The 13,242-nt window shown below is 41.8% G+C and overlaps 1 non-coding gene across 1 annotated transcript; it reads right to left on the bottom strand.

Annotated features, from left to right (window-relative positions):
* Positions 1–1,886: 1,886 nt before the first annotated feature.
* LOC136991216 (U1 spliceosomal RNA) lies at positions 1,887–2,050 on the bottom strand. The gene has a single exon (XR_010883260.1). It is a non-coding gene; the product is annotated as a U1 spliceosomal RNA (small nuclear RNA).
* Positions 2,051–13,242: the final 11,192 nt, after the last annotated feature.

The following is a 13,242-nucleotide window of genomic DNA, read 5'->3' as shown; positions in this document are numbered from 1 at the left end:
GACCACCTTCTTGTCCTCCACATGCTTGGAGATGGCCTCCAGGATGAGCTGCTCCATCACCTTTTGAGGGATGGAGGTGAGGCTGCCTGGCCTGTAGTTCCCTGGGTCCTCCTTCTTGCCCTTTTGAAGACTGGAGTGACATTTTCTTTCTTCCAGTCCTCAGGCACCTCTCCTGTTCTCCATGTCCTTTCAAAGATGATTGAGAGTGGCCTTGCAATGATATCAGCCAGCTCCCTCAGTACTCGTGGGTGCATCCCATCAGGGCCCATGGACTTGGGGGTGTCCAGTTTGCCTAAATGATCTCTAACCCAATCCTCCTCAACCAAGGGAAAGTCTTCCTTTCTCCAGACTTTCTCTCTTGCCTCCAGGATCTGGGATTCCTGAGGGCTGGCCTGAGCAGGAAAGACTGAAGCAAAGAAGGCATTCAGTAACTCTGCCTTCTCTGCATCCTTCATCACCAGGGCACCCACCCCATTCAGCAAAGGGCCCACATTTTCCCTAGTCTTCCTTTTGTTACTGATGTATTTGAAGGGGCCTTTCTTGTTGTCCTTGACATCCCTTACCAGATTTAATTCCAAATGGGCCTTAGCCTTCCTCGTCGCATCCCTGCATACTCTGACAACGTTCCTATATTCCTCCCAAGTGGCCTGTCCCCCTTTCCACCTTCTGTACACTTCCTTCTTCTGTTTGAGTTTTGCCAGGAGCTCCTTGTTCATCTGTGCAGGTCTCCTACCCCCTCTGCCTGACTTCTTGCTCATTGGGAGGCACTGTTCTTGAGCTTGGAGGAAGTGACCCTTGAATACTAACCTGCTCTCTTGGACCCCTCTTTCTTTTAGGGGCCTATCCCATGAGATTCTTCCAAGAAGGTCCCTGAAGAGGCCGAAGTTAGCTCTCCCGAAGTCCAGGATTGTGATCCTACTTATTGCCCTGCTTTCTCCTTGCAGGATCCTGAACTCCACCATCTCATGGTCACTGCAGCCAAGGTTGCTCCCAGCCTTCACGTCTGCAACCAGTCCTTCCTTGTTTGTTAGTACCAGGTCCAGCAGCACACCTCTCCTTGTTGGCTCCTCCACCACCTGTGTCAAGAAGTTGTCACCAATGCTCTGCAGGAACCACCGGGACTCTTTGTGCCTAGCTGTGTTGTCTTTCTAGCAGATATCAGGGTGGTTGAAGTCCCCATGAGAACCAGGGCCTGTGATCATGAAGTTACTTCCAGCTGTCTGTAGAAGGCCTCATCGACTTCCTCTTCCTGATCAGGTGGCCTGTAGTAAACACCCACCACAGTGTCACCCATGCTAGCCTGCCCTTTAATCCTTACCCATAAGCTCTCGACTCGCTCTTCACCCACCCCTAGGCACAGCTCAATACATTCCAGTTGCTCTCTCACATAAAGAGCAACTCCCCCACCTTGCCCTCCTGGCCTGTCCTTCCTAAAAAGCACGTAGCCATTCATGACAACGTTCCAGTCATGTGAGCTATCCCACCATGTCTCTGTAACTGCAATGAGATCATGGCCCTGCGACCGCACACAGAGCTCTAATTCTTCCTGTTTGTTCCCCATGCTGTGTGCATTGGTGTACAGGCACTTCGGGCGCTTCAGAGAGGTAGTTGAGCATGCTGATCTCCCAGGAGGGGTGCAAGGGGATTCCCCATAGTCTTGTCTTGTGGGTACTTCCTTAGCTGCATGCAGTTGCTGATGGTCTCCCCACTTAAGACCTGTTTTGCTGACTGCATGGTCCCTATAACTCTCCCCTTCCCCCATCTTTCCTAGTTTAAAGCCCTCCTCACCATGTTGGCCAGCCTGTTGGCAAAGATGCGTGTGCCCTGTCTAGTGAGGTGGATCCCATCTCTCCCAATTGGTTGTCAATCTTCAGAGTCCCCAAAAGATAAAAATAGCGCAAACGCAGTACCCCACTACCACAAATTATGCAGTCGGGTTTCCCACATTTGGCGAAATTGCAGGGGTCAGCACAACCGGAGTGCATGGGATGAGCCTCACCCTGGGAAAGTCACCTGCCTGATCATGGTGTCTCCCCTGACAGGTAAGTACCAGGTAAGTGGTGGATGAAAGAACATGTAGAAGATCTTTCATGTGATGTTATATTGACATTCAAACCAAACATCGTAAAGGTATAGTTTTCTCTCTAGCTTGGCTTTCTAGTGAGGGTAAATTTGAACCTGTCTCTCTGTACTCTCTGGGTTCTACAGGTTAGTCCCAGCTACTAATCTGGCCAAAGGCAGCTCAGATGGACTATTGCAGAGCAAAAATCCTGTTCAGCAGTGGGCTGTAGGATTCCCACTGTAATCAGCATCTTCAAGAAATTTACCTGAGAAACTCATAAGAAATGTCTATTGTGCATTTATGAATTGTGACTTTTTTTTGAAGATTGACCAATATTTTGAAAGTGTGCCAAATTAAATTTTTTTTTCAGGGACAGTTTATGTCATATCACTGTATAAAGCCATCCTCCAGCTCAAATTTCACAGTGTTCCAAACAGACGTTTCTCAAAGAAAAAGTGATAAAGATTTGTTAATGTGGTCAAAACAAAATACTGTCCTTTTGTCCCATTCTTGGAAATGCCCAAATGGTTCTGGATGAAATCAAAATAAAAAAGGTAGTTACAAATATGGAAAATCTCAGGTCAGGTTGTACAGTCTGATAAAATTAAAAATCAAGTAAGAGTACTAGCTTATATCATGCTTTAATTACCTTTTCATTTATAAGATGCATAGTTATATCATCTCGTAATTCTGTCCTCTTCCACCCATTAAATTCCATTCTTGCCTGTGTTTCTTAGGGTCTGTTAGACATAGAATATGAAGTAGCGTTGGTTACAGTGGCTTATTTTTCATTATGCCTTAGAAATTGAAAGTTGTTCTCAAAGAAGAATGAAGGTCAAATTGTTTAATTAAAAGAAGTTTTTTTTTTTTTTAAATAGGGGTGGAAACTGAGAACAGTCTGCAAGACATATTGAGCTCCAAAGAGTTTCAGTTTAATCTAGTTTAGATTTAATTTAGTTTTAATTGCCCTGAATACCAAACTTACCTTACAAGTCTAGAAAGTACTTTGTTCTTCTTTTTGCCTCTTTTAGTTTCCTGTCATTATATTTCTTTAGCTCTCTTTAATCAAATAAATCTCATGTATGTACCATCTCTAGCTCAGGTCTCTGTATTCTTCTCTCTCTCATTTAATTTATTTGTTTGGAGTTTGTGTTTCTTTTTTATGCCAAAGATATGGCACAATATTTGTCATTTCAGTCAAATTGAAAAGATAGTATCAGAATTCGAACAATATATTGTTGGATCAAGCATGCTATTTGGGGAGAAATGTACAGTATCTGTTCTTCCTGTGCTAACAGTTGTTCTGTCCCTTATAGTTTCTAACAACTTCTCCTTCTCCAACTCTGCCTGAAAGCATTTTTGACTAAATTTTTGAAAAAATCATTTCAAATATCTCTTAATTTTGCCTAACACCATAATTAACCTAAAATGTCAGGGTCCCAAAATTTTAGTTTGCATGTCAATTGCTCTTTACTAGTATAATAGAAAAAAATCTAGCTCAGTTTCTACAGCAACAGGAGTATGTTTTTAATAGTCTTCTCTTGTTATGTGAGTCAATGGTTATAACATTTATTTTAATATAAAATGTAAATAAGGTTCTATTATTCTATATGTTTGTTTATAAATAGCCTCCTAGCTAAGCAAATAAAATTCTTTGATAAAAAATGGAGGAGAATATGCACAGCCAGCAATACAGCTAATTTTTGTCTCTCTGGTAGTACAAAGGGTTTTTTTTACCTATGAGCTGAATGGCTGGGTGCAAACTGTTGGAATTTTTTTCAGATGGTTTGCTAAAACATCTTACCTTTTTCTTGCCTTCTTTCTGCAGGGGAGTTTTGAAAAGGATAAAGCAAACTAAAAAACTTACACAATATCATCCTTTATAAAGGGATGCTGTATCAATGGTGGTTTAATGTGGAGCTTTCTTGCAATAAGAAGACAAAAGAAAGACAGGTGCTGAATGAAACAGTTAATGAAAAAGGAAGATGCTTGGAACAGTAGATAAAGCTGGTCCTGCATGTCCTATTGATAGATAGTTTATCTGTTTCAGGTAAGCTATATTGCGAGTAATAGTGACAAACTGTGGCGGTCATGTAAACACAAGGCTTCAGAAATCACTACACTTGTGGTTAACCTTAACAGAGCAATACTTGCTTGATTTTGACAGAGTCTCATTAGGGGTAAAAAAAGGTCTTTCTGGGAAGCTCATGTATACTTAATGAAATTTTCATAGGACAGGGTATTTAAATTCTGATTTTAGTAAATAAAGTTGAAAATTAGATTTTTTTTCCAGTATTCCTGTTGTTCTTAAAATCCAACCATTGCAATGGTGGATTAAAATGATGGGGAAAATTGGATGAATATTTTTTTTCCTTATGATTAATGAAGGAAAATGGAATAAAAATTATCTGCAGTACAGCAAAGTAAGTTTGCAGAAAAGCCTCCTGTCTGCAGGGTTTTTCCCTTGCTTTTCCTTGTTTTTCTTCAAAATTTCCTCAGATTCTTTTTTCCTAACTGGATGAAACAAATACTTAAAAAATAAAGGGAAATTAGCACAAATCCAAAAATAAACCTAGACACATCCAGTTGTTCTTAAGAAAAATCCTCAAAGGGAATCAATGACACACTGGACCATCAGAAAACTCTGCCCTAGACTTTACCCCTTAGGCATATCACACAATATAAAGTGAAAATCTGTGGAAAATATGGATGTGTGATATTTTACTTCTGTGCTTTGTGTGCTTGGTTATTTGGATGCTGGGCATGTTATATTCACTGTTTTCTTCTGGTACTGTCCAAGTTTCCAGTCCTAGATGTGTTGTTATAATGGTAGAAGTCTTTCTAGGCAATACGTGTGTAGCTTGAAAAGTGGGTGGTTTGACTGGAAAGTGGGACAGAAGCAGAGTCAGTTCAGTGACTCTTGCTATATTTGGCCTCCTTTGGAGCCATGGCCTTAAGTAAAGGTGCTTTTCTTGGAAAATACTCAGGCAAAATTCTGTTCTGGAAAATCCTAGAGCATTCAGATAACAACGAAGATCCAGAAGAAAATAATAACAAAGTAGCCTTGGACAAATTCAGTGGCAGGGATGGTGGATGAAAACTTATAATTGTATTAAGATTCCTTCTGGGAGTCACTGCTGCCTTCTCTCCTGCGTGCTTTGCTCCTGTCCGCAAGCCATGCTGTCTCACTCAGAGCAGATCCTCCTCTAATATCAAGCATCTGCCCCTCTGGAATATCTATCGAGGAGTGATGACAAAGCATCTAAAAGAGATATTAAACTGTAGGCATTAGGGCTCAAACCTGTCTTCAGACGTTAAAAAGGAGAAGAGTGAGTGTTCCTTTCTCCTGTGGAGCTCTCATGGCTTCCCGTGAGATACCTGGTATTGCTTCCCATTACAGACGGGATACCAAGCTAGAAGGATTTTAAGCCAGACTAAATATGGCAATTTTTGTGTTCAGGTCAGAAGCAGAAATTTTTGGCATAATGAGCTGGTTGTTCTGAATTATGAAAAATATCACCCAGAGGGTATCTTGAGGTTATTTTCCAGGAAAAAACACTCTTTCCCCACAACAGGTTAAGAATTCAAATAGGCATTGTTAACATTAACCCATGTTTGTATGTTTAGATTTTATGCTTACTTTTACCTGCTTATCCTTAGTTTTGTTAGGCAAGAAACCAGCCTGCTGACACAAAGGCGTCCTGCTTAGCATGTAACATTCTCCAGGCAATCAGAAGCTTTGCCTTGGTTATACTGAGTGGTGCTCCGACATCTCTCAAAAGTCATTTCCGTATGCTGCAGTGCAAGTGCTGCAAGTGCTGCACGTCCCATTAAAGCACCTGCCTGTGAGGTATGTTTTTCAAGAACTTTTGAAATAGCTGGATCTAGAAAGGAGTGAGGATCCAGCAGGAGGAAATTATTTTTCTGCTAAATCTAGAACTGCCAAGATTTTTGTGACAGATAAAAGTTCAATTTCCCAGGTAAAATGCAGTCAAATTCTTTTGATAGCAGCAAGTAGCTTTGAAGACATGACAGGCAGGGTGTAGTTATTTGACTAAAAGTATAAGTCTGTTGATGTTTTAGGCATTATAATGCTTGGCAGTGATTCATCTTGAGGATTAGCCCCTTTTAAAAAACACGCATAACCTCTAAAACCACCACCCATCTCGATTCAGATGTTGAGGCTCAGAAGGACATCAGCATTGCCTCTCTTACACACGTGTGGCGCACACAGCAGTCACTGCTTTGGTGGCATGACTTGGCTTGATTCATCTCTGCTTCTAGATGTCTGTGCTATGGGAGATCTATTTCCGTGTCAAAGGCACACAGAGCACATATGGCAGACTCACTCTTCCCTCCAGCAATGTCACCACCCTCCTTGAAGTGCATGTGATTATCAGCAGTCTGCCAGCTAGTTGTTTGTGGTGCATGGCTGGACTGATGGCAACTGACCACCTTCAGCATTCACAGTAGGCTTTTGGAGCTCATACAGAATAACTCTGCATCATCCTGGAAGCGCCCAGCATCTCTGCCTGCAGAGACTCAATGTTATCATTGGAGGATGCTATACCTTGCCCAGCTAGGTCCGCAGGCACAAAACTTTCCCACTAAGAGGAGAAAGAGGCAATAACAAGGCTCTGGAAAAAAGACATGAAGCCTTGTAGAAGACACTTTGTGGCCTGGAGAAGTCATGCAGCAGAGTGGACGCACTACAAATGGCACTGGCACAGGAGTGCTGGGCTCAGTGGTGCTTAGGAATGCCAAAGCCCACATTTTCACCTAACTGGGGAAGGCCTGAGCACTCCCAGAAGAGAGAAATAGCCCAGTTAGGTGTGCGCAAGGAGAAAAAAAAGGGTTTTCTTACAAGAGTGTTACAAAACAATGCAAGGCTGAGCCAGATGATGGGGATGCTTAGCTGGATTTCTACATTATGAACACTGACTAAAGATTTTTGTTGTGTAATGATTCATTGTTGAAGAAGAGCTTTTACCTCAAGGGCTGATTTTCAGATTAGCCAAGTTATCCAGGGAAACCTCTCTGAAGCCAGGGGTAAATGTTTTGCTATGGAATAAATCCCAAAGAATATTTCTGCACAACTGGAAAGTCTCCACTAAAACACTGCAGGCTGTGCGCATATCCATGCCACATGTGAAAATTTCAATGAGCAATTGATTACTGATATATGTGCTGCTTTGGGATTAAGAAATACATGTATGGGTCTCTTGCGGTGGTGACTGTGGTGGTGGTGGTGAAGTGACAGTGTGCCAAGTGTTTAAAACTCCTGGGGTGAGGACTGTTATTCTGTATAAATACATTGTGCCAAATTCACTTTTTGTATTGCATTGACCGATAGTTGATTTATTTGCTAAACAAAAATATCAGTTTTATTTGCCAAATATAATATGTAATTCTCTCCACTTGGCAGTTTGAGTGTATTGGGCATGATTTCATTGGCTTGTGTGGGTTGCTTGCTGCTTTATTATGCTTCAAGTAAAGTTTTGGGTATGACTACCACTTCTTATTTCTTTGCAATTAAATGGACAACAACACGTGGTTAAATAAACAGAGTGTCATTAAACCCACACATATGCACTAAGACAAATTTAATAATGAGCTGGAGCATGCTGGTTCTTAAGAAAAAGGAAATTAGCTTTCTTAACTATCAAAGCAGTGCCCATCTTGTTTGCCTTCCTTTTTATCTCTTTCCGTACTTACTGCTGCAGATCTTCCTATGAGGCATCTGTGTTCAGTTGCTGTAGGCTTCCTATTCATTCAAAGAAAAGAAGTAGCTACCACCCCAGGGCATTTCTGGCTCTGTCATTGTCATCTGGAGTTCCTCTCTCTCTTCTTCTGTAGATGAAGCCTCAATGGCTAAGTTTCCAAAATAAGGCACATCGTTTAGGTGGGATGAATCTAGATGATCCTTTGTCATATTCCATAGGAGCTGAGAGAAAGAAGACTGTTTTACCCGTACTTGCTAGCACTACCCAGCCCCCAGAGAACTGTTGGCTATTCTGTGTTTTGAACAGTTGGTAGACTGGGAAACATCACTATTAGGATTTTGAGAAGTTCCTTAATCTGGCTAGGCAGTTGAAGAAGGAGTTGCCTGCTGAAGTCATATGCACTTATCCCTATGCTAGAAGTTACTCTACAGAAATCCTGTAGAGAAATTATGATCAGTGCTGCAGAAATCAATATATAGACTTCACATAGGCATAGCTTGCAATGTCTGTCACTGCCCGTCTCTGAGATCCTGCAGAGGTGCCTGCTCAGACATCGGTTTGAGAAGTAAACCGGTAAAGTTGGCTCTATTGAAATAACCAAATTAAAAGCCAAGAACTCTGCCTACATGACAGCAGTTTTCAGTGTCACTTCCTAGAACAGGAGAAAGACGTTTTGCTGAACAGGCTATTCTAGATTCACTGGGGATTGAGATGCAGTAGTTATGGTTGCACCCTAAGAAGCTTCTGCAGAAGTCTCCTGTCCCTTTTTCTTCCTCTGAAGCAGGTCTCCTAGAAGAAGCATCATCATGGAAGCCAGCAGGTTCAGTGTTTAGAGCTTCACTGGGCAAAGGACAAGAGGGAGAGCGGTCACTAATAAATCCACAGTTTGTGTCCTTACCTTTTCCATATATCTGCATGAGATGAAAGGATTTGAGTCATAAAGACACTTCCTTCTCTGGTAGCTAAGGCATGAAAAGGGAAGAAAGATGCTTCCTCACATATCAAAGATTACAGATTCCTTTCAGTGATGGAAAAAACACCACCTTCTCCTGAAGTTTTATTAAATCCTGGGAGAAAGGCAGCAACACAGAGGACATCCCACAAGGTACCAACATGGGGCTCTATCAGCAGCAGCTAAGGAGGTTCAGAGCGCTCTCAACATCAGGGAAAGGCTCTGCTCAGGGAGGGCTGTGCTCGCAGTTGTCCCTTGCTGTTTCCTCCGAGCAGGCAGGTCCCACAGAAGAATCAATTGTGCCATACTTCAGTCACATCTGACAGCAAGGTATGTCTTTTGTACACACCAGCATGGCTCATCTAACTTGTTCTGCCAATGCGTTATTATTGTCTTAGCTGATCTGAGAGCATTCAAAAAGAGTTACATTTCTCTCTTTCTTTTGCCTTTGCCTACTTCTGTAAATTTACGGGTATGTAGATCCATCCTTTCATATCTCTGATTTGTGGGAGTTTCTCTTTTCTACTTAGAAGAGTATTCCTAACTCAAGACTGCCTTCTGGTTGGCAACTCTAAAAACCATCTTGCTATTAAAATTTTTTTGGCCTGCGTAGTAAATAGCAAGAGGAAGAGGTATTACTCTGTCTATGATGTACACTGCATCCTATAATGTTCATTATAGTTTTATAATTATTCTCAAATATCAAATTCTAAATAAAATATTTTTTCTTTAGTCTCGCTTTGCCATGTTGTGTAAGTGCAACATCAGTAAAGTTTGTGAGAAACTTTGATACTGAATTCTACTTTCTAAAGAATTCCTACTGGAAATATTAAGAAGTTTTATGTTTACAAAAGTATTGTCATTTTCCTGAAAGTAAACTGATATTTACAGATTACTGTGCCACGTCCCTTGCTGGTTTGACCCTGTAGGTCACGAGTGTCACTGGAGTCACAGATCTCTGTGAACACAGAGGTGCAGCTTATTGCAGGATTAGAGACTTTGTTTGCAATCGAAAAGTAAATATAAAGAGTTACCCTCCAACAGTGCTTAAAAAGTAATACAAAAGTATGTGGAAATTAGCAGGTCCTTCTGGCAGACTTTCAGACCAACCATTTCCCCTGAGTCTTGCATTATTCTGTTCAATATCAAGGAAAGTTTCTTTTGTTGTGTTCTGTTGTACTTGTAAAAACCTCTTATTTGACATAAAAATGAAATGTACATGACCACCAAATTTATTTATATCCTCTTACTCTGTTTATTCTAATCTGGTCCTTGAGTAAGCTTATTTGATGGGCAAATGTATAATTTAAAATGGTTTTTGTAACATATCTTTGCTTATTGTTGTAACAGAAATTTTCAAAACCACTAGTCACCAGAAGCACCTCTCTTCTGAATAATTTTTTAAATAATAAGTCTTTGAATTTTTTCTCTCCTGAGCTATTTCAAAACGTCAAGAGAAAAGTTATTTTATCACTTTAGCTATTAGCAGTGACTATCTGAGATAAAATATATATTTTCCTGTCATTTGGATCATTTGATTGGATGTATTTTGCAATTTTCCTTTTAATAGGAATTTCTGCTTATTCTTCATGAGACTTATTGTACAATTAGCCCCATAATTTTCAAACTAATGTGTATCAGTGTTTTGTTGGCTGGAGCTATGATATTAAAAATCCTTTGCATTCTTCCTTTAATGGTAGTTGAATCATCACCAGAGGCATTTCCTCTGAATGCTGAAATGGAATTACTTACCAAATTCAGAAAAGTTTAAAAAAAGTAGGAAGTATTACAAATGAATGATGTCTCATGGCACAAAAATGAAACCCATAAACAGAGTATTTTAGCTATGCATTAAGGTTCCTTGTTTACTTTTCAGTGGAAGTAGCTGAGTATCTGTGAGATGAAATACAGTTCAAGTTACTCTCTGTTGTTAAAAAAGGAAGACAGGTCAAAGGGGAGGCAGCCATCATCCCCACAGAGATGACTTAGACCCTGCTCCTGCCCTTTGCTCTGATTAGGCGGACCCAGCCAGAATAACCGCTGGGGTGTGATCTGAGACGTCAAAGCCTACAGACTGATGAAATGCCCAAAGCAGGCTTTTTGACTGCTTTGTGAGTCATTTTTACAGAGAGGTTAGGAGTGCAAAGTGAATGTTAAAAGCAAACTGGTCAGATATGATAGCGTTTGCTAACTATTTAAAATACAGAATGACAGAATAATTGAGATTGGGAGGGATCTCTGAAGACTGCCTAGTCCAACAGCCTGCTCAAAGCAAGGCCAAATTTCAAAGTTAGATCAGGTTGCTGATATATGGGTAAATATGGTATAAGTATGGGTAAGTGACTACAAAACATGTGGGTCAATGGAGAATTAGCCTTAGGTTGGTTGAAACAGGTCTCTTGGTCTGGAATAGAAAAAAAAAAGTTTTATAAACCAACAAGAGTATTTAAAGCTTTTGTGCTGAAAGTTGCCTTTCGCCTTTTCTCAGTGAAGCTCTGTATGTCTCTTCCATGCTGGCAAAACCTGGACCTTTTGTTGCCAATGTAACGTTGCCTCCCCTAATAAAACACATCCTCAGTGAACAGGCTTCCTCTGGGGTGATGCCAGCGTATGCTGCCGTCTCTGTCCTACTAACTGTCCTCCACAGTCCCCAAACACACCTGTGTCTCTGTCAATTGCTGATTATAATTTTGAACTCAGCTGCACAGAAGCCACAATGTCCCAGAAGCAGCCGTTCCTGCTCTTAAAACTTGCTAATTTTGGAACTGTCCCTTTTCCCATTAGCTCACAGCCACAAGCAGAAAGCACAAAAAATTAGGCTAAAATATAAAGGAAGGGGAGGGGGTGCTGGATCCTGATGATGCTGCAGGGAAAGGAAAGGAGATGAGGGAAGTCCTGCGTCACTTGAGAGGAAGAAAAGAAATGGTGCTGAGGGTCACAGGTTACCTGCCTGTCTCGGGCTTGTATGCCGGGTGCATAGGGATCGACTGTCCCAGATCACTCAGACTGACAGGTGAGGTGAGAGATGCCATCAAGAAAGGCATGAGCTGGTGAGTGTATCTGCTGTATCACTCAAGGGTATGCTTAACAACTCTTCCTCTTCTGATTTCCTTATAAGTAACCGCATTTTTGGCCCAAATTTTTAATAGTCAACATGTTATGCAGGGGACTAGATGTCAGCAGAGCTCAGAGGAGATGTTTAGCATTTTCACTGCAGGCCCTATCTTGAACTCAGGCTAAACGGTTTTCTGATGTAAGTAGAGTCTTTATATGATTTTAAGGGCTCAAACTGTTTTGATGGCATCCTGCTAGCGACTCCCAGTCAAAAATTAAACTTACACCTTAGCAATTCTGTTGTACCCAATTTTGTGCGGCATCACAGTGGCATGAAATCAAAACTAGGAGGAAACAGTCGCAGAAGAATTTCCTTATCATAAAGAGAGTTTTCCCTATCATAAAGAGACTCCCCTTTTGACCTGGAACAGGCAGAACAACTTTATATTCCCCTGTCACAGGGCTGCTATTGTGGGTATGCAATCAGGGAGGTGAGGAGCAGCTGGGTGTGCGTCATCCCTACTATTTTTGACCACAGAAGGACCGCTAGTGGCCCAGCGTGGCTAAATTTACGCTAGAGACGCCCAAAGATGGCGTTCGATTTAACCCCCACGGTGTTTCATTTAGCTGAGAGGCCCCCTCACCTTCCCCCTGCGGGGGGTTTGGGTGTCCGGAGCTCAGCCCTGCTCCAGCCCAGCTGCGCAACCTTGGCTCGGGCGTCCGAGGACATTGCTAGGCTGTGAGAAAGAGCTGTGGGAAGGTCCACGGAGTGAAAGAGGGCAAGATAAGAAAGGCAAAATTGCAACAGAGGTAGGATTGTTGAAACAGAGCTTGTTAGCAGTTCAAGAGGAAAAAGGCCAACATGGAAAGATAGGAAATCCTAGAGGAAAACCAGAGTGAGGAGGTGGGAGGATCGTTTCAGGGAGCAGCAGAGGCTGACCCTTCCCCACCTGCCTGACAGCAAAGGCTCTTTAAGTGCCTTCTCAGGGGTGGTGGGTGTACTAATGCCTAGCCCGGTAACTCATTAAATCCCAGCTATCTGGTAGGTGTCTTGACCAAGAAATGTCTGCTTTGTGTATACAGAAGTTGTATATATCTTACTTGCAGAGCCTTTTTGCACACGGCAAATGTTGGCTGAATAAAAAGACCCAGCGAGAGATGGCTGAACCCCAAAGAATGACAAACAGATTCCACAAATACAAGTGAAACCAGAAATGCTTTTGCATGCCTGAGGCTCACAGATGAGCATGAAGGCTAGTGCAGAGTGAGATACAAGCCTGTCCTCTCCAGCAGCCTTGGACTTGGTTATCCTCAGAGGAAAAAACAGACAACATTTTCTAAAATGGCACAGTGCCCTTTCATGCCACCATGCAAACTGTCCCCAAAGCATGGCTGGACTTTCAAGATACAGTTAAGAACACAAGAACTGAGATGCTCTTAAAGCCAAGGGA

The sequence above is a fragment of the Apteryx mantelli genome, chromosome 1, assembly GCF_036417845.1.
Source record: "Apteryx mantelli isolate bAptMan1 chromosome 1, bAptMan1.hap1, whole genome shotgun sequence".
In the NCBI taxonomy this organism is placed as follows: domain Eukaryota; kingdom Metazoa; phylum Chordata; class Aves; order Apterygiformes; family Apterygidae; genus Apteryx; species Apteryx mantelli.
This window is presented reverse-complemented; position numbering and strand designations above follow the sequence as displayed.